Raw genomic sequence first — 21,872 nt, forward strand, 5'->3', positions numbered from 1 at the left:
TTTTTTTTTGTATTTTTAGTAGAGATGGCATTTTGCCATGTTGGCCAGCCTGGTCTCAAACTCCTGACCTCAAGTGATCCACCTGCCTTGGCCTCCCAGTGTGCTGGGATTATAGGCATGAGCTACCATGCCCGACCCGATGACATTTTTTTATGGCCTTCAGTTAAATTTTGCATTCCAGATGCTCAATATTTGGTTTCTAAAGTTAACTTCTGAACTTTCCATAAAAACTAGAAAGACAAATATTACTACTCCATTTGGGGTTTTTTATTAAACACCTCATAAATGTTATTTAGTTTGTCGCCACAAAATCTCTCTGAGTTAGGTAGCTCAGAGAACCTGAAACTTAAAGTTTAAATAACATGCCCAACATCACAGTCTACCAAAGGCAGAATGTGTCTACAGACAGAGCCTTTGATCACTGTACCTCTTTCCAGCTGCCAGAAATTTCCATCTAGGAAAAAACACTTTTGGCTGTGATTCTACTTGCCAGCCTCTTTCCATGCACATCTTCTCACCCCAAGTCAAACTTCTATTTAACTGAATTTTTCTCACTGAATAGTATTGAACTTTCCTCACTACATATCTAAATATTAGGTAGTTAGGTAAATACTAAATAGTGAACTTTTCTCACTAAATATTAGGCATTCCTTTTTATTTTTAGCTGATGCTGTCTTCTCCCAAATTAGAAATTCAAGAAAATAATTATAGGGTAAAAAACAGAATGAGATCAGAAGGAAAATTAATAGCTCTTCTAACAACTAATTAGAAAAATTAAAAATGTATAATCAATTTAGTTTACGAAAACTTGGCGAAGGGAGTATTCTTTGTCAGGCACTGTGTTGATAGCTATTGAAAAAAAAGTCTTCAATATTGGAAACTATTTATCTTATTTGGTAGTTATTTTACATTCAAGAGCATAAAATAATATGACCAAGCGTCATCATTGTTTTTAACTTATTTTGTTGTCGTAGCTTGATAATTGATCATCTCAGTTAACTGACTTCACTTACTTAACCCATTTTCAAAAGTTCTTTACAGAGAGTGATTCTGAAAATCCTGAGTAACAGCAGTTTCCACAGTATCAGTGTTAGATACCTATTGACAAAAATGCCTTCAATGTTGGAAACTAATTATCTTATTTAGTAGTTATTTTACATTCAAGAGCATAAAATAATAGGAGCAAGCATCATCATTGTTTTTAACTTATTTTGTTGTTGTAGCTTGATAATTGATCATCTCAGTTAACTAACTTCACTGATTTAACCCATTTTCAAAAGTTGTTTACAGAGAGTGATTCTGAAAATCCTGAGTAATACCAGTTTCCACAATATCAGAGAGGTTTTGCTGGGAAGCAGCCATTACCATTAATAGAATTTATGTAACTCAATTTTACTGCCACTAAAAGGTCAAATCTGAAAGGTTTCATTAATGTTATTTTCTTTTGAAAAAGTTACTTCTGTCAAAAATAAGTAATAGAATTTAAAAAATGGTCATTAATTTCACCTTTAATATGTATTCAGTATTTTTCATCTCTCTAGACCTTTGCCCACTAATGATTGAGGTCCAGGAATATATTGCAAGTAGTATAACAACACATACATATATTATTGGAACAATAAAAAAACACCTTTTACTGTGTCAAGACCGTTTACCAGATGAGATGATTAAAGGCATAGACTCCGTCTGAAGAAAGGATATTTTTCACTTAAGTGTCTTCTAATCAACAGCCAGTGCTAAGTGGCTCCTCTTTAAATAACAGAAGGTAACCTCTTAGAAGCTTCATCATGGGCTCTTCTCAGTGATAAATGGTTTTTAAGGGTGCTTTGTGAAAATAATGAGTCATAGTGAGAGTAATAGATAAGAGCTTAAACCTTAGATCTCAATACAGCCCAATCTGCCTGTTTTGTTAGGAACATATCTGTTAGCAACCAGCAACCCTTTATTCGCCCCAGCCTCTGTACCAGTCAAATTGATTCCTGATATCTAAAGTTGTGGATGTCTTCTTAGGTTAATTCAAATTCCTGACGGGTATCTCTATTGTTTTTATGAACCTACTTGTATAAATAGGCCAGGAAGTTCTTCTCCGAGAAAACACCAAATGGCAGATGACGCCGGTGCAGCGGCCGGGTCGGGGGCCCCGGGGGCCTTGGGATGAGGAACAGCGGTGACTTCCGCGGAGGTTTCGTCAGTAGCATCAGGGACCGGGGTCGAGGCGGTGGACAGGCCGAGGCCGCGGAGCTAGCGGAGGCAAGGCCGAGGATAAGGAGTGGATGCCCGTCACCAAGCTGGGCCGCCTGGTGGAGGACATCAAGATCAAGTCCCTGGAGGAGATCTATCTGTCCTTCCTGCCCATCAAGGAATCTGAGATCATTGACTTTTTCCTGGGGCCTCTCTCAAGGACTAGATTTTGAAGATTATGCCGGTGCAGAAGCTGACCCGCGCCAGGTTCAAGGCGCACCAGGTTCAAGGTGTTTGTTGCCTTCAGGGACTACAATAGCCACGTCGGTCTGGGTGTTAAGTGCTCCAAGGAGGTGGCCACTGCTATCCGCGGGTCAAACTCTCCGTTGTCCCCGTGCGCAGATCTTGTTCTAGGGGAACAAGATCGGCAAGCCCCACACCGTCCCTTGCAAGGTGACAGGTCGCTGCGGCTCTGTGCTGGTATGCCTCATTCCCGCGCCCAGGGGCACTGGCATCGCCTGTGCCCAAGAAGCTGCTCATGATGGCTGGTATCGATGACTGCTACACCTCAGTCAGGGGCTGCACTGCCACCATGGGCTACTTTGCCAAGGCCACCTTTGGTGCCATCTCTAAGACTTACAGCTACCTGACCCCCGACCTCTGAAAGGAGACTGTATTCACCAAGTCTCCCTATCAGAAATTCACTGACCACCTCGTCAAGACCTGTACCAGAGTCTCGGGGCAGAGGACCCAGGCTCTAGCTGTGGTTACAACATAGGGGTTTTATACAAGAAAAATAAAATGAATTAGGCCTGAAAAATAAATAAATAAATAAATAGGTCAGGAAAATGAATAAAGGGGAAAACAACCAACCAACCCTTTAGTTACAGCTTGATTCTCATTTCCCAAACTATCACAGCCTTAGTTTTACAAAAGAGAGGCTGACCTTGATTGTGCCTCACTTAGGAAAATGACTATCTTATGCTAGTTAGAGAAGTGATAAGTCTCCAAGATTTTATAAATAACAAAAGCAGATTAATAAAAAAAAAGCCTGTATTTTACTCCTAATGGAGGCACATTGAAAAACAGTGCCATGGTGTGCAAGGTTATTAAACAAGTACATCTAACTGCTGGAAAGTGGAAATCTCACCTCACTGTTTGCAACCAGCAGGCTTTCTCCTGGCAATCCCTGGCTGTTTTAAGTGAAGACAGGAGAGGAGTTGCACAGCCAGCTTTCTCCATATGGGGTAAGGAAAAGACTGTGCAGAGGTAAAGTGCAGAATGCAAGTGCTTTAGGAAATGAGCTCCAGCTCTAGCTCTTCTTCATTGCATCAACATCAAATTTACTTGTAAAATCAAACAGATACTAATGAAGTAGTTGCTCACAGGACAAATATATTGGAGTTTAATGAGCATTGCTAATAGCTAAGAACTAATAAGTATTATGAGGGACAGTCCAATGCCCAACATTATCACAGTTACATTCTGTCAGAAAAAAAATGTTGACTTTTTGTTTCAATTAAAAAAAAAGTATTAATACACTTTTTAAGAGCTATTCTAAAAACACCTGTGAGGAACTAAATTATATTTAAAGTGATTGCTGTTAAGTAGTTATTAATATTAAAATGATGCCCATCAAGAATAATTAATGCATTATGAAAACAATATAAAAATCAATATGCCTTTTAAATTATTTAATTTGGAATAATTCAGTTAAATATTTAGTGAAACTGTTAAGATATTTGTAAAACAAGAGTTGTAATATAAGACTTGGTGATCCTTTAGTACATGTGATGGTTTATCAGCTACCTATTGATTCAATATGGTTGCATAACAACCACCCACATAACATCAGTGTCCCAGCATAAATATTCATTTCTCACGTATTCCTAGTGTCAACTGATCTAGTCCAGACTGGACTTGGTGGCTCTTCCATTCTTGCTGAGGTTTCTTCACTTGCCTGGGAGTCAGCTGACCTAGGCTGGGCTAATATGGTGGGTTGGCTTTTTTGCATATGTCTCTCATTGTTTTTCTAAAATGCACAGTTTAGCCTGATCATATCCTTCACATATGATGGCAGAATCATAAAGTAGCAAGTGTTTCCAAACACTTAGGTCTCTTGAAGTTTAGGCTGAAAATTAGCATACCATTTCTCATTTTATTGGCCAAAGCAGGCCACAAGGCCAAACCCTGCGACAGGAATTTATGCTGGATCACAAGGCGAGCACACTGCACAGTTGTATAGCTAAGTAAGGACACAGATGCAGGAAGAAATAAAGAGAGGAGGCGAATAATTCAGCCCACCAGCACCCTGGATTCTGCTTTTGGAAATAAATATAAATCAAAGATAAAAATCAGAATAATTCAATTGAATTCATTGAATCTTATAATAAAAGTTTTCCTGCATGTTAAAAAAAGGAAAAAGAAAGGGGTATACTTCTAAAATCTGATTAACCTGGCAACTTGCTTGTCATTTTATTTTTTGTTAATAAGAGGCAGAAAATACTAACACATTTTATAACACAAAATAAAATTAGTATAATTAGTAACTGATACCAATATTTCATTATACCTGACGAATTAGTTCTAAATATCCTACTGAATAATGTGTACCAAATTTGAAATAAACTGTATTAAAGTTTTACCTATGAGTTTTAAACAATATGAATTGAGAATATGTGACCTACAAAAATATTTCAGTTACAGTTAGAAGAATCAATATCACTCACCTGTCCTACTTAGGCTATTTGAAAGTTATTTTCTTTCCAACTAAATAACATGTCTTAGGGATGAGATTTAAAATTGTTGAAAACAAACTGCTTGCATTAGGCGAGTGCTGCTTGTGCACTTACTTTCCACTTTGCTTAACTCACAACACTTTCTCTCTTAACAGTGATGCATCCTTTCATACTAGTGGGGGAATAAGAAGCAGGCTCTTAAATAATTGTCTCTACTGCAAAGACGCCACACTACCATATATCTGAATTCAGAGCACCCTAGCATGAGTCCAAATACCCATTTCTTACAGAAATACATTTAAGACAGGAATAGACTGGATGTGTTAACTATTGGGACTTTAAAATGCAGTTTTTAAGTGATCAGGCATGTTTCCACCACTTGCATCTTATGTTTCTTTACTCAGATTAATTCTATGTACATTTTTCCTCTCAAATACATTTTCCTCCCATAGAAATTTTCCTCTCATATAAACTGATTTCATTAAGTTCGAGCTGTATTTGCCCGGGATGTGTTTAAATGTGTAAATTAACTCGAGGTAGCTATTACAATTATACAACAGAGCTTTCCTGTATCAGATTATGACATCCATATATTTACTTATTAGTCATTAATATTTATTAACTATACTTTGTCTCCTAGCCATAAATGCTTCACATTTCTTTCTTAGGTTATTCTTTGGTATTCTTATTTCTACTCTTGGGAATGAAAATAGTTTTCAGTTATAATTACTAAGATTTTTTAATGGGAAAGAATATTCGAATACATATTTCTGGGTTGCTAGCATTTAAATGGACGGCCTCAGGTTTTTTTTCATTTAGAGAGTTTTTAAATAAAGTAAACATTAATTTAATTATACTCTGAAATACATGTATAAGGTTTATTTTTATTTAATAATTTAGGTGGTATTTTAAAATAGTATTCAAGCATTTTAAGTCATCCACTGCTAAATTTACAGTGTCTTTACTTTGAAAGGTCTCTGCTTTCTACTTATTATTTTGGGGTATAATGAACCGTTCAGAATTTCAAAGATCTAAGACTATTTAAATTGAGTATGTAGGTGCAATTAGATTAAGCATGTTGTGTTTGGATGGTTGTTATCTCACTCACTTATAATTCACACTGCCCATCCTTATAAAGATATTTTTTATCAATTTGCAATTTAGAAAACATTCTGAATAAGTTTTGGTTAAAATTTTCCAAAGAATACAGGAGAGAGAAAGAGATAGCATGTTTATAGTTCTGTTCTTCTCCTTTTAAGATTTCTCTTCTACAAGCACAATAAAATACATATCGTGGGTATATGTTTTTTTGATGTACCTGAAAAACAAACTCAGATTTATAACCTCTGGTTAGAGTAGGGAAAATGTATTTATTTAATGTGGTTCTAACTGTAAGACTATATGGGCAATTTAAGTGACTGTCATATAGAGATACAAAAGACAGAATTTTGCTTTAATTTTCATGCGAAAATGTGTTGTTTTAAATTATTTTTAGTACAAAGATGGATATAATTAGTTGATATTCAAAAAGTATTGTCAATTCTTCTCTGAAGTCAACCACAATAATAGAACAAAAAGAAGTGCAAACCATTACCAATGTCATTAGCAGTCACCTGACTCAGTGACTTGAAAATTGATGGCCAAAATAGAGGCATAACTACTTTAATTTGCTCACATTCATCTTGAAAGTCAAAAGAACGAACGGACTATTTTCAAAAGATGGGAAGAGGCAATTTATCTCTGTTTATACCGAACCGGATATCTCTACCCATCGGCCCCTATACATAAAGTAAACAGAAATAAAGGAGATAAATGCGGACAAAACAAAATTGGGGTAGGGAAGGTGAGAAAAGATAAGTGTTTAAGTAAGAAATGACAGAGTGTTAGAGACAGAATTTTTAAAAGGAGGAATTTGGTGATTTTCCTTTGATTCGATGGAAGATAAAAGGAAAAATATAAAAGAAGAATAAACAGACATGTTGCAGTGAGTCAGAAAGACAAATACAGTTAAGGTAGAAAAAGAAATCTGTGGAACTCGAAAAAGAACTAAGTATTATTACAGTTGAAAACTCTGAGTCCTTGATATTGTTGGATTCTAACTCAGAGAATAATGTAGTACCTATGATTTTATGCTGATATAAACAATCAAATGCATAAATAAAGAGCGAAAAGGATGATTTTTTCTTATTGAAAAATTTCAATTAGTAAATGTAGAAGGAATGAAGGAAAAATTCAAAATAGCCATTGAGCAAGTACCGTAATAGTAATTATTGTGGGCATGATCACCAGTGGTTGCTAAAATTAGTGAGTAAATATTTGAGGAGAAATTGGAAATTTGCATGACCTGATATATGTTTACCAAGGTACTTACTAATTACAAATTGGAAAAGAGTGGAGAATCTCAAGACCTACAGATGGATCTTTAGCCAGGTAATCACTAGCAATGTCGCTAAGAAGACTGACGTCATGTTCCTCTGATGGACATTGAGAAAGGCACAAAATTACCTCTGTAGCCTTCTTTCCAAACATACATAATCCCATAAAAAATTAGACAAAACCAAGTGAGAAATGTTCTATGAATTAACTGACCGATACTCTTCAATAGTATCAAAGTCCTGAAAGACAATGAAAAACTGAGGAATGCTCATAGACAGGAAGAGACTAAGCAGACAAGGATCTGCAATGTAGAACTTGGGATCAAATTTTGGAAGAGAAAAAGGTGACTAGTGGAAAACGTGGTAAAATTTGAACAAGGTATTTTAATTAATGGTAGTGTACCAATGTTAATTTTGATTTTGATCATTTTACTATGGTTACATAAGATGTTAACATTAGGGGATGCTGGGAGAAGGGAATACAGAAACTCTATGATTTACTTACTATTGGTCATTTGGCTCAGGTTTCTTTAACCCTATGGTTGCTCCATTCATTTTATTCTTAGGAGATTTGGGAGAATTGGCAATTTCAGGATGAGAGTCGCCATTTTTGTAACTTTGAGGTTCAAATTGGTGTGTTTATGAGAGGCTGGTCAAACAGCATGAAGCACTTCAGTGAAACCTCTCTTCTCTACTTAGCAAGCAGATGAATATCTTCCTCTTGTTGTTTGATTTAGACAAGCAAGTAAACTATTAATTTACAAAGGACTTTAGTTTTCACTTGATTTCACCAAAATTCAGAAAAGAAGCTCCCAGGGTACACTCTATCAGTACCAGATTCTTTTTCTCCATGGTGCTTGAGCGTGCATTTCACTGAGGAAAAGAAGAGTTTGATAGATGGCTTATCTACAAAATAAATAACACAGTGTTCGCCAACTGCTGCTTTCTTTTATGCCTGGGTAACCGGGATTTGCATTAGAATCCAGCCACAATTTAACAGCCTAATTTATGGTGCTTCCAAGAGACCTGCTTTTTTTTTTTTTTTTAATTTCTTGGACTGATCATCCAAGTTCACGCTATTGCCACATTAGTGATTTAGAGATTTCCATTTCCCCCTTGAAATTGCCATTTTAAGAATTTATAGTTGTACCCAAAGTAAATGTTATTTAATTAAGCATAGATAGTTTTTAATAACTTTATTCCTGACTTACATGGCTTTCACTGGGCTTTGGAGTCAGACAAACTTTGATTCTTTGATCAGCACTTATTTCTAAGTTCTGTACAAACCAGAAATTAGAGTTATACATTTGTCCTCTAAGTTTTAAGATGTAATATCAACACTATGGGTTAGAATATACATTGCCAACAACTTAACAGGAAAAGGCTGTGGACTTGGCCATAAGACTTGCTGGTTAGTAAATTGAATATGTTAATATATATAAGATAGTTTGTTAATCAGAAATGAAAGCACAACTATTTTAGACAAAGAGCATTAAGTGCTTGACTGATTTAATTCTTCTTTCTCAGTTTGCATGGTCTCCAACATGTGCTTAATTCCATGTTGGTCTGTCTTCATTTCTTTATTGATTCAGTCAGTATGTGGAACCAACAACTTAGCAAGAGAAAATGTATTGATTCTCATCCTGTTATGCGCGTGCCTTAGGACCATCATTTCTCTTGGTAAGTAAATGAAATGGCTATCAATTATTTTTCCAAAGTGCCTAAGAGTAAGGAGTTTTATTATATATTTAATATATTTATAATGTATATAGGTTTATATATATATATATATGATTGTTCATATTTTGGCTTTCTGGCTTCTGCCTCAAGCAAATGTGAATGAAGCTTGGATACCTCTGGGTACTGAAAGAGGGAAGTTGTTCAGGTCTTCAAAGCAACAGTTGTGATCCTGCCACCCTTACCTTAAATCACAATGCTGTATCACTTCCATGTTTATTATTTTACTGATTAGTATGGAATAACAGCTCTGTGTTACTTACTAGGGTGTGATTTTAGGAAAGTTACCAGACTTCTTTAAACTAAACTTTTCTAAATTTGAATGAAGTTAATAATTTGTACCTTGTACCGATACTGTTTAATCCATTATATTACTTAGAAAGTACATGGCACATTATATTTGGAAGCATAATAAATATTTAATATGTGGTAGTAAATTAAAAAATAATGTGTTCAATGTAATGAATATCCTTATAAAAAAACTATCACTTCTCACTGCCTTAGAGGTGACGACAAATCCAGGGGCATAATCTCAGAAAATTTGCGAGGAAAAATCAGGAATACATCTCATTTGCTCTACGGAAGTCCCCAAACCTAAACACTAAAAATAATATTTTTGATCATCTGTCCCAATCTCACCCACAAAGAAACTCCTACTAGAACTTCATCTTGATTCTTTAAAACCTTTTAGTGACAGAGAACTGACCTTTTTATAAGACCCCTTCCTTAGTCTAATTTTGGGCAAACCTAACCATGAAGCTGAAATGTGTATCTTTGTTGTTGTTGCTTTTTTTAGAGATGGGGTCTTACTCTGTCACTCAGGCTGGAATGCAATGAAATGATCACAGCTCACTGTCACCTCAAATTCCTGGGTTCAAGTGATCCTCCTGAGTAGCTTCCTGAGTAGCTAGGATCACAGGCATGTGCCACCATAACCAGATATTTTTAAAAAATATTTTATAGAGATGGGGACTTGCTGTGTTGCCCAGGCTGATCTCAAACTCCTGGTCTCCAACTATCCTCCTGCCTCGGTCTCCCAAAATGCTGGGATTACAGGTATAAACCACTATAACATCTGACAATCCCTCCCCACCCCTGACTCCTGGTAACCACCATTCCATTCTATTTCTCTGAGTTCATCTTTCTTACACTCCGTGTATGAGAGAGATCATGCAGTAATTGTCCATCTGTGCCTGGTTTATTTCACTTATCATAATGTCCTCCTATGGTTCATCCATGTCCCATAGGACAGGATTTCCTTTAGAAGGCTGAATAGTATTCTTTTGTGTATATATAACACATTTTTTAAATCCATTAATCTGTTGATAAGAATAATAACTTCAAGAAATCTATTACATAACAGGTTGATCATAGCTGATAACAATGTACTGCATTGTTGAAAATTGCTAAGATAATAGATTTTAAGTGTTCTCACCACAAAAATGACAAGTATGTAAAGTAATACCTATTTTAACTAACCTGAAATAACCATTTCACAGTGTATAAATTTTCAAAACAGCATGTTGTACATAATATATGTTTGTCAATTAAGAATAAAATAAAATACTTTTAAAAATAAATAAATTAATAAAAATAAAAATAAAAATAGTTAAATTCATCCATGTTCTGGATTCAACATTTTATCAGGCAATAATGTCATTTATAAAATTTGAGTTTATAAACAGATAATTACTAATATTTTAATGTTAATGTTTTTCATTGCAGCCTATAAAATCTTATAATTCTACTAAAATCTCAGGTCACTGAAGTTCACTGGAATTATATAAATTTCGCACAGCTCTTGTCACTATAAAATTTTTGTTTGAGGCAGAGTTTTCTGTACGAAGATGAGACAGTTTATTAAACAATCAGCAATGGTCATTTGCAGCAAACTTGGGCTTTCAAAGACAGTTCCATGTTATTTAATTTTAGAATTTAGTATTTGTGCTTTCTTAGACAAATTATCATTAGGATCTTGAAAATATGTGTTCCTTCCAGTGAGGCAAGAGCAAAGAAAGAAATTATTCCTCTCAATTTATGAGAATCTACTATAATTACTGATAAAAACAAACTACCAGGCTATCGAGAGTGTACCCCATTATTTTATTACTTGCAAAACACCTAATGCAATTAAATACTTACCAACTGTTTAAACAAATGAAGTAAATGGGCTGTATCCATTTCCTTGGCCCCCACCCCAATAGTTCTCCCAAACATTGATCAATTAATTTGGTTACCCAAACACCACACTGTAATAGAAACTTTTTTTTTTTTTTTTTTTGAGACAGAGTCTAGCTCTAGTGCCCAGGCTGGAGTGCAGTGGCACAGTTTTGGCTCACTGCAACCTTCACCTCTCGGGTTCAAGCGATTCTCTTGCCTCAGCCTCCCGAGTAGCTGGGACATGCCTGCCGCCACACCTGGCTGATTTTTGTATTTTTAGTATTTTGTATTTAGTATTTTGTATTTTAGTATTTTTGTATTTTTAGAGACAGGGTTTCACCATACTGGCCAGATTGGTCTCAAACTCCTGACCTTGTGATTCACCCACCTCGACCTCCAAAAGTGCTGGGATTACAGGAGTGAGCTACTACTACACTGGCCAATAGAAACCTTTTACCACAAATTATTATTAAGCACTCCCTAAGTCTCACTCCATACAGTAATTCTACATATAATATGTTATACTATACAATGAATGTAACTCCTGCCCCATATCTTTAGGGCTCTTTATTTAAAAAAAATAAATTTCAAGCTAACGTTACACTACACATTGTTCCCTCTCTACTGATGTCCTGCTATCATTCTGAGTGAGCAGATTTTATAATTCTTAGACCACCAAAATCCAAATCCTCTGTTTTTGTGCATTAGTGACTTACACCAGAAAACATCTTGGACCTGTCGTGATTCGTAACCGCCCTTCTCTAATCTCCTGTAGTTTATCTTTTTTCTCTGACATTTACCCATTTAACTAGGTGGAGCAACAAAAAGTGTTAGTGGGAAAAAAAAGTTGAGGATGGAGGACTATGTTATGTGTAGTGATGTTACAAGACGGACAGGGCTGCATCCACTCTTGAGAATGAAAGAAGTCATACCTAGTCTGGTATTAGGCAGCACAGGTGACAACTCTGGCAAGAGGCCCAGACTCTACTTAAGCACAGTGAGCACAATATAATAAAGTCCAAAGCCCCAAGGGCAGGAACTAGACCTTTCTCTGTTTTATTCCGTACCAAGTTCTCACTCACAACTCAGAAACTATTGATTGCACATCAATATGTGCAATGCACAGTATTGATGAAGTGAATGGACAAAGAAGAGTAAAATCCTCTTCCAGGAATATACAGAACAGTAATGCAGATATAAACCAGTGAGCATGATATAAAAGTCTTTGTGGCCCTGGCCTTCAGCAGCTCCATTCTTTCCTCTCATAATCTCTGTAAGGTGCATCTTGTTCATAATCAGGAGCGACTTTAGATTACAGAGTCTACATCTCAGCCTTCCTTTTCACTACAATTCTAGCCATACTCCTGAGGGTCTTCAATTTCTGTTGACACTTGGTCCATCACCTTCATAGGTTCTTGATCAATTTCAATGACTTTAAGAGCTGACCTAGGTTTTGTGGGATTTGAAGCATGTTACACACCCTCTTTAAAAACAAGAGTTCAGTTTACAAATGCAAAAATAGTACAAAAGTACAAGAAAATAAATTCACAACAAATTACGTTTTAAAAAGCGACCCAAAACCGGGCTGGGCGCGGAGCTCACGTCTGTATTTCCAGCACTTTGGGAGGCCCAGCACTTTGGGAGGCGGAGTGAGCCAAGATTGTGCCACTGCACTCCAGCCTGAGTGACAGAACGTATCAACAAAACAAACAAACAAAAAACAAACAAAGAAACCAAACAAAAAAACAAAAAGCCATCCAAAATCACATTGTGTAAACAGATTAAAATAACAATATCTAAATTAACTAACTGCTTAGTAAACTTTTTATAGGCTGGGCGTGGTGGTTCACGCCTGTAATCCCAGCACTTTGGGAGGTCGAGGTTGGCTACAGATCACCTGAGGTCAGGAATTTGAGACCAGCTTGGCCAGCATGGTGAAACCCTGTCTCTACTAAAAATACAAAAATTAGCCAGGCATGGTGGCAGGCGCCTGTAATCCCAGCTACTTGTGAGGTTGAGGCAGGAGAATCACTTGAACCCAGGTGGCGGAATTTGCAGTGAGCCGAGATCAGCCATTGCACTACAGCCTGGGTGATGGAATGAGACCCTGCCTCAAAAAAAAAAAAAAAAATTATGATTCTTTTTTCTACATTTACAGTTGCACACTCTGATTACCTGTTCCTAATTCAATGACTTGGCAACTCCTTTTCTATAGCGGGAATATAATATTTTAGATTTTCTTCTGAAAAATTTGGTAGAAATTTATTTTTTTATATTTTTGTTTTTTATGACTCAAGTACATGATTCTAGATTTTTTTTATTACTGATAGATTAGGAAAGTTTCTTTCAGCTTCACAATTATTGTTGCTAATGTCTTATAAATAATATGCAATGGTTTTAAAATTTGGGCAAATTTTTATCAAGTTTCTACCTTTCTTTTTTCTTCTTTCTTTTATTTTCTTTCTCTTTCTCTCCCTATCTCTTTCTCTCCCTCTGTTTTTCTTTCCCTTTCTTTCTTTCTTTTCTTTCTTTCTTTCCTTCTTTCCTTTTTTCTTTCTTTCCTTTTCCCCTTCCTTTCTTTTCCCCTTCTTTTCTTTCCTTTTCCCCTTCCTTTCCCCTTCTTTTCTTTCTTTTCTTTTCTTTTCTTTTCTTTTCTTTTCTTTTCTTTCCTTCCTTCCTTCCTTCCTTCCTCCCTTCCTTCCTTCAGTGGCATGATCATGGCTCACCATAGCCTTGAACTCCTGGGCTCAAGCAATCCTCCCAACCTCAGCCTCCCAAGTAGCTACAGGTTCACACCACCACACCCAGCTAATTTTTTTATTGTTATTTTTGTAGAGATGTGATCTCGCTATTTTGCCCAGGTTGGTCTCAAACGCCTAGCTTCAAGGAACCCTCTTGCCTCACCTTATCAAAGAACTAGGATTATTGGCATGAGCCACTGCAGCTGGCCTTATCAATTTTCTTTTATGGATGGGCTGTAAGTTTTCTTGCACAATGACTAAACTGAAATATATTTTGAAGTGAAGACACTTAGCAAGATACTTTGTCATTAATGTTACCATGACAGGAGGGGTGAATGGATCACAGTTTGTAGTGAGAGTGTTCCTGGAAATTATCACTGCACTGAGAAAGCTATAACTCAATTACACATGAAAGTAACTATAGGACACATAAATATATCTTAGGAAATTCTAATTTAATGTATCCCTAAATAAACTTCACATTTCTGTGGCTACTACCCCAACACCACTCAACAAAAGCAGAAGTTTGAAAGAAGGAAAGTGGGATTGAAAAACAACCACACAAATTTTAATTAATTCCTATTAAAACAACTCACCTTTGCAAATTTTACAAAATATATGACACAGGTAATCACATCACCAGAGTCCTTCTCCAAGACCTCAAAATGGGAAGTCTCTCAGTAGTTTGACCTCTGGACTGTATCTTTTTCATTTCTTTCATCCATTCTCATGACCATTTCCTGTACAAGCCTGTCATCCTTTGATTGTATGTCTGCATTACTCTCTCTCTCTCCTTCTGTGTTTACCTAGAAAACTGAATGTATTATAAATCTCAAACCCTGTAAGGCATCCTTGATTTTTTTCCTCTCTTTCACCCTCCAATACAATAAATCAACAAGTTTTTCAGATTCTAACTCCTATATCTCTCAAACTGTTCCCTCCATTACTGTTAGCAATATCATAATTTGGGCAGTAATCTTTCATTACCAGGAATCTTGCAACAACTTCCTAATCAGTCTACAGTCTTGTGCCCTCAAAGCCATTCTTGGTATAATTTCAAAAATAATTGAGTAAAAATTCAACTCTGACCATATCATTCATTGGCAAACAAAAACAAAAACAAAACAACAACAACAAAAAACTCAATAGCCTCACTGCACTCAGATCAAGCCCAAGTCCTTTTGCTGGCAGACAAAACCCTCAAAAATTAGTCCTGTCTTTTTCAATCTTACTTCTTTCCCCTCTCACCTCATACTGTATATTACCCCCAAACCCCAAAGAATATGGAATTGTCTGCATGTCATGCCCTGTCAGATTATATCCAACATTCCCTACTACCCACCTTCTCCAACTTCCCAATTCATTTTTAAAGACTTCACATATATATCAGCTTATTTTGTAGAGTTTTCTGGGGCCCAAATACTGAAAAAGTTTTTCTCCTTTGGCTTCCTGTACTCTGATATGAGTAGTTTCATTTCTGAACCTAACACAAAATTTGTGTCTCCTCCACTAGTGTATAGCACCCTTGAGGGAAGAGACCTTGTCTCATTCATCTTTGTGTCTCCATGGCATAGTATACAGCCTGACAAATGAAAGGAACTCAAGGAATTTCAGTGAATGGAAAACATAAATGTGATGTCCAATGGTACAGGTGAAATCAGAGTGCTGAGGAAGACCAGAGAGAAGAGAATTATGAATTATGTCATGAAATAAGTAGCATATGAAATGGATCTTGAAACATACACACCATGATGTAAGTTGAATGGATTGTGCATTTCAGTAGAGAGATTTAATAAAGCATGACTAAAGATCAAAGAACTTCGCTGCAAGAATGCATCTAAAATTAAACTAATGAAGAAGAACCTGGTAGGATAAATGAGAACAAAATATTCTTTAATTTCTGACATGAACAAAAGTTTTCAGAGGATACTCAAGAGGACCTAATTAGATGAGTGAAAGGATGCCTTTGTGGATGAAAAAGAAACATTTTCTTTTATGTTCATAGAGAGGTCACATACGTAAGCATGGCAAAATGAAAAAAAAAAAAAAAAGAACCTTTCTAAAAGGATTTAAAAAATCTAAACAAAATATTGTAAACTTGAGTTGCATTGATCACATTTTCATGTTGGTAAATTACTGCATGAATGAAAAACAATTACTGCACATGTAAATGACTAAAGAAAATAGGACTAAATGTGGGGACATGGGGAAGTAGGAAATGTTGGTCAATCAACAATTTACTGAGCCACTTCTCTTTTAATTACTTTAGAAGAGACAACTGACGCAGAAAATAAGATTCTTTACCTTGCAAAGCCTCAAATCCAATTAAAGGAAGTAGATAAGCATAAACAACAGAAAACATAATTAACAGATTCTGGCAAGTAAAATGCACAAACATGATTTTTTGTAAAAAACAAAGATATTCTAGAGAAGACATAGATCTTCTACATATAAATACTAGGTGGAGGTAATGCCTTCTAGGTAAAAATACTTCTTTTAGCAAAGGCATAGATGTTCTATCAAGTAAAATAGATCCTTAGAACAGCAAGGATGCCAGAATGGCTCATGGAAGTGACTGTGACAGGGGCGAGTTAGACATTTGTAATGATGACAATATCAAGGTAGAGTTTGTGAGACTAAGACAATTTTAAATATAAATTCAGGCTAATATGCAGGTGCTATAAACTTCCAAAAAGAGACATTACATAAAGAAAATTTTTATAAGTATATAAGGTTATACAGGCCATAAATATAAATGCAACAAATGGTTCATACAGAATTGTTAAATAGCCATTGCTCTTTGCTTCTTTACTTCTTTCCACACATTCTTATTTTACCTTTTCCCACAAATATGCATGTGTGTACATACTCACGCCGTCATTTTTTTCAGTTTTTTTGTGTGTTTTAAATTTGTTTTCCTTGTAATAATATCTCCTAAAATCATTATCAATTTTACTCCCAGGTGTGTTTCTTTATGGATCCATTCTGGTGATATTTGGTGATTTCTAAATCCTCTATATAGAGTTCATTTCTTTGCAGCTCTCTTGTATTTTCATCTGTAGTATTTAGATGTCATCAAAAAGAACACCAAAGTTTTCAAAGATTTCAATAGGCCTCCCAGGTTATTTACTCCTACTGTCTTTCTTTCAATATATGGGAATACAGGAACTGTCTTATTTTTGTTGTTGTTGTTGTTGTTGTCATTAGCAACTAAGGAAAAAGACAAAAGTAGCAAAAAAAAAGAAAAGGGAAAGAATTTATAGGTTATACAATATAACTACAAAGTACAGCTATAAATGTTTGATACATTGTTACATGCTAGGCACCTTGCACAAATATTTACTAACATCATTTAACCCTGATAATAATCTTACTAAGTAGGAACTGCTATTATCTCACTTTATAGATGAAAAACCAGGATATTAGAGAAGTTAACTAATCCACCAAAGGTTATACAAGCTATGCAAGATGAAGCAGGAATTCACACCTTGGGCTTCTTACTTCAAAATTCCTGTGTTCAACTGCGAGACTGGCCCTGTCTTAGCCCTGATTTATGTCTTCTAGGGCTTCATCCAAACAGCATTTCGAAAGAGTACATAAAACTAAAAGTAATCAAAAGTGTCCTTTTCACTGATGCTATTTAGATAAGACTAAGAAATTATAATGATTTCCACAGTTTATATATTCCACAAAAATAGTGTTGAATTCAAAAACTCTTAGAAACGCTACTTTTTAAAGTTATAACTTGTGTGATACATATGTTACAAAAGTTTTAGAGAGGCCTCTCAGACGGGTATGGATATTCAGCTTAATCCACTCATTCAAGAGGACATTTGTCCAAAAAAGGAAGTAGAGGTAAGAAGGACAAAGAGAAAGGAAGAGAAGAAGGAGGAGGAGAAAGGGAGGGAGGAAGGAAGGAGAAGAGGAAGAGAGTGAGGCAAAAGTGGAGAGGAGAAGAAGGAAAAGGTAACTGAAAAAGACTTAACTTGATTACTAATGATTTAGTCAAATTACTAAATGTAAATAACAAAATGGTATAAGATGGCTTCAAGAAAAAGTTAAAGTCATAATCATAGCAAATTTAAAACACCTGCATAAGACTTTATAATATATGATGCATTTGGATGTTAGGTGAGTTCAGTGAAAATATATCAGGTCGTAAACAGAAAGATGTAAGAAGAATACAGAATAAATAAAATCCCTGGAAGACACCTTTTTCTATTTTCTAATTTTATCAAAGTCTTAATGCTCTGTACAAATTCATTCCCCCCGTACCTCTCAATATTTCTTCAGTAAGTAGTTTCCATCTTCGTATAATCTGGTCCAGGTTTTCGCTCCCTTTATTCAAGATGTGTCCTGATTGCACTGACATGACTCCCAGTGATGTAGGATTTTTCTTCTCAGTCACTTTGCAAGCCAGGGAGTCCCAACCAGTGATGCCCCACTTGGGTCTAGCTGGGCCATGCTACCATGCCCCAGCTCACCTGTTATAGCTTGTACTTGCGTTCGGTGGCTCCCAAGCTCTCGTACCACACCCAGGAAGAATGAGGATATGCAAGACATTGAAGGGTGAGGAGGGCAGAGAAGAATCTTATTGAGCAATAAAAAATGGCTTTCAGCAGAGAGGAGATGGGGGGTGGAATAGTTCCCCTACCCAAAGGTAGGAAAGGTTCCTGCTGTGTAGCTTGGTCTGAGGCCTTTTATGGACTAAGAATGGGGAGTGTGTGCTGATTGGTTTGTGAGTAAGCAAAAAAAGTAAAGCAAAGACATCACTCCAAAGTTGGCACAACAGTGTAGAAAAATCAGTTAGGAATGGGTAGGTATATATAAAATAGGTGAAGGGTGAGGACCAATCAGAAGAGAGTATCCCAAACAGGAAGACAAGTTCTCAGTCTGGTCTGAGGATTTAACTTGTTGCTTGGCTTTTCAAGCCAAGCACTTTTCACTGTTCAGGCTTTTCACTGTCTTCAGCTTGGAAGTGGGATTTCACCAGGGACCCGCCCCATCTGCCTAGGCATTTGGCTGCCCCCTACTACTCTCAAGATAGCCTGTGGCCACCTTCTAGAGAGGAAGGTTATATTCCTCACTAGCCTTGCTTTTAGCCACCATTTATCACCTGTAGGGAGAGTAAGTTGTGGGCACCTGTTTTTCTTTTACCTAGGCCTGGAATACTATATGAAGGAATGTCTCTCTTGAGAATAGGAGGAAGCATGGAAAGTTGCATTTTTGGATTTCATAAAAGTCTGGATCAATGCAGCCGGAATAAGCAAGAAATTAGAAATGGATATATCTGAAGCAATTTGAAGGCAATGACTTGTATTTCTGTTTAAAGATGCTGCTGTAGGAACAGGATACAAATGCCCTGGAGAAGGAGAAAAGGACCTGAGACCTTTTTCTAGAGAGATCACCAGGAATGATAGCCCCTGAAGGTTAATTCATGCAGAAGGATTGGAAAACATAATATTTTGTAAGGTCAGTTTTGATTATGTCATAAATGGAGCAATGTCAAAATATAGCATAATCAAATAAAAACTCGAAGCTTGAAATCATTTAACTAGTTCCTCAACTCTAAATCACTCTAAAATGTCTCACTAATTATGTTACTCTCATGGGTTTTCTATCCTTTATTTTTTTGAAAAGTGTCAAAATCTATTCATTTCAAAGCATTCTATAAGAAAGTAAAAAAAATGATCCTTTGACCCCATTTAACATATGGACAGTCCAAATTCCCAGAAAAGCTAAATGATTTTATCCAACCCCAACAAAAGGTGAAAAGACGAAGCCAAGACAATTTTAGGGTTTGATTTCCTTCTATCATATTAAAGAGTTAATGTAGTAATAAGAACAAGAAATTTCCACAAGTATACTGGGAAGACACATCCTGAAATATTTTAGCTTAAGGATGCCCTATTGCAGTCATAATCTTATTCTCTACTTCCAAACCATTTTCTCATTCATTCTGAGATGCATTAACTCTTAAAGAAACATTGAGGCTGGGCACAGTGGCTCACCCTTGTAATCCCAGAACGTTGGGAGGCTGAGGTGGGTAGATCACCTAAGGTCAGGAATTCGAGACCAGCCTGGCCAAAATGGAGAAACCCTGTCTCTACTAAAAATACAAATATATATATATATATATATATGGAGAGAGAGAGATTTTCCCAAAAGTAAATAACTCCTAAATTTTTCGAGTTTTAATGCTCTATGATTGATTTTTGTGACACTCTTCTTGCTAGGATTCTAGGATTAAGCCAAAATATTCTACAGGTTAAATTATTTTCCCCAAGGGCATAATAACAAATTTATTAATTCGTTGTCTCTCTGTCTTCCTTACCTCCTTCCAACTACTTTCATTTAACTATTATTTTTGTACTTAATTACTTGATGTCATAATTGTGAACATTTTATTTTTAAAGTTGAAGTAAATTGATGTTAGCGGTATTTTGGATGAGAGGCAGTATTGAATAGTGGTTAATTATGCACTCTGTGGAGTTAGACTGCTTACATTTAATTTCCTACTTCCCCACTCATTAGTTGAGTAACATAGACAAATCTAGCATAAGCAAGGCCATTATTTGTCCCAGTCCCATCATCTAAAAAGGAATATACTAGTAGTAGCAACCTCACAGAATTGTGTTGAAGATTGAATCAGTTAAGCTATGGAAAGAATTTAGAACCATACCTGGTGTGTCATTCATTGTGTAAGTGTTAGTTGTTACTATTTCTGTTCTTTTAATGCACTGCTTACTAGATGGTTAGGAGTTGATTTGAAGTTCAGAGCTACTATGGTCATCGTATATTTTCAAGTCATTCACAGAATGATGTCTACTAGAATTCTAACCCAGAAAAGTTCAGCACTTTGACACATAGATTCTCTGGCAACCAGTGGCATGTGCGTGGTCTTGGCTGATCGGAAGACCCCTTGTTGATTTTGCATCTGGACTTAGTGGGCCAACATTGTGTGATGTACAAGGTGTCACTGAAGCCTGCAGGGGATCCAGCCATCATAGGAAAATGACAGGGCTTATTGTTCCTGTGGGGGAGCAGACGCAGAGAACAAATCACTTAACTCTTTCAAGTGAGAACATCCTAGTTTAGATTCTGTCTTGGAATATGAACTTTTCTGACCTACAAACAATCAAGTAAAATAGTATTATCAGCAAAGGTTTACTGACTTCTTGCCCCTTCCCTCCTCATCTCTTCTCAATGGTACCAAGCTTAGCTTTCTCCATAAAGCATCAGGGTTACGGGATTTTGTTATCCCCATAAGCACGTCTGTACTGGATGCTTTGAAGTTTCTTCTAAATTACTGTTTTAAAATACTTATGTTCTGAAACCACTGTAAAAAACACCTTCTGTTTAATTGTTTCCCAATACCCACTAATATGCTATACAGAAGAGACAATCTGTCCGTGTATTAGAAATATGCTGTCACCATTGATGAAATGCCAGAGTATCATATGAAGATTTCACCATCTGGAGCTCTGCAAAAACACACATTTTTAAAAATAGTTTTGAAAAACATAGTATCTTTTATAATATTCAAAATAATCTAATAAAAGTTTCCTATACCTGTAAAACTCAATGATACGTGAAACTTGCACTCCATGTCAAGTGTTGTTACAGACATGAAAACAAACTAGCATCAATAATTGTGAACAAAAATGTCATTGTATACAGATAGTGTTACAAGAGAACTCTCTGCCCTTATCAGTTTGGTGAATAGTACATTGTACTCTTTTGTAAACTTAGGGCACAAACTCTGTCATATTTAAGCTTGAGTTTTCCTATCTATAATATGAAGTGCCTAGAATAATGCAGATGCTTAATAAATGCTTATGAAATAAATTAATGAATAAATATCTAGGTCTTTATATATGTATATATAGTTATATATATTTATGTGTGTGCATACGTGTGGTGTTGTACAGCATAGTATA

General features: G+C 36.0%; 1 pseudogene; it reads left to right on the plus strand.

The window, feature by feature from the left end:
* Nucleotides 1–2,101: 2,101 nt before the first annotated feature.
* On the plus strand, nucleotides 2,102–2,959 carry LOC105518670 (annotated as a pseudogene).
* Nucleotides 2,960–21,872: the final 18,913 nt, after the last annotated feature.

The sequence above is a fragment of the Colobus angolensis genome, unplaced genomic scaffold, assembly GCF_000951035.1.
Source record: "Colobus angolensis palliatus isolate OR3802 unplaced genomic scaffold, Cang.pa_1.0 Scaffold326, whole genome shotgun sequence".
NCBI lineage: Eukaryota > Metazoa > Chordata > Mammalia > Primates > Cercopithecidae > Colobus > Colobus angolensis.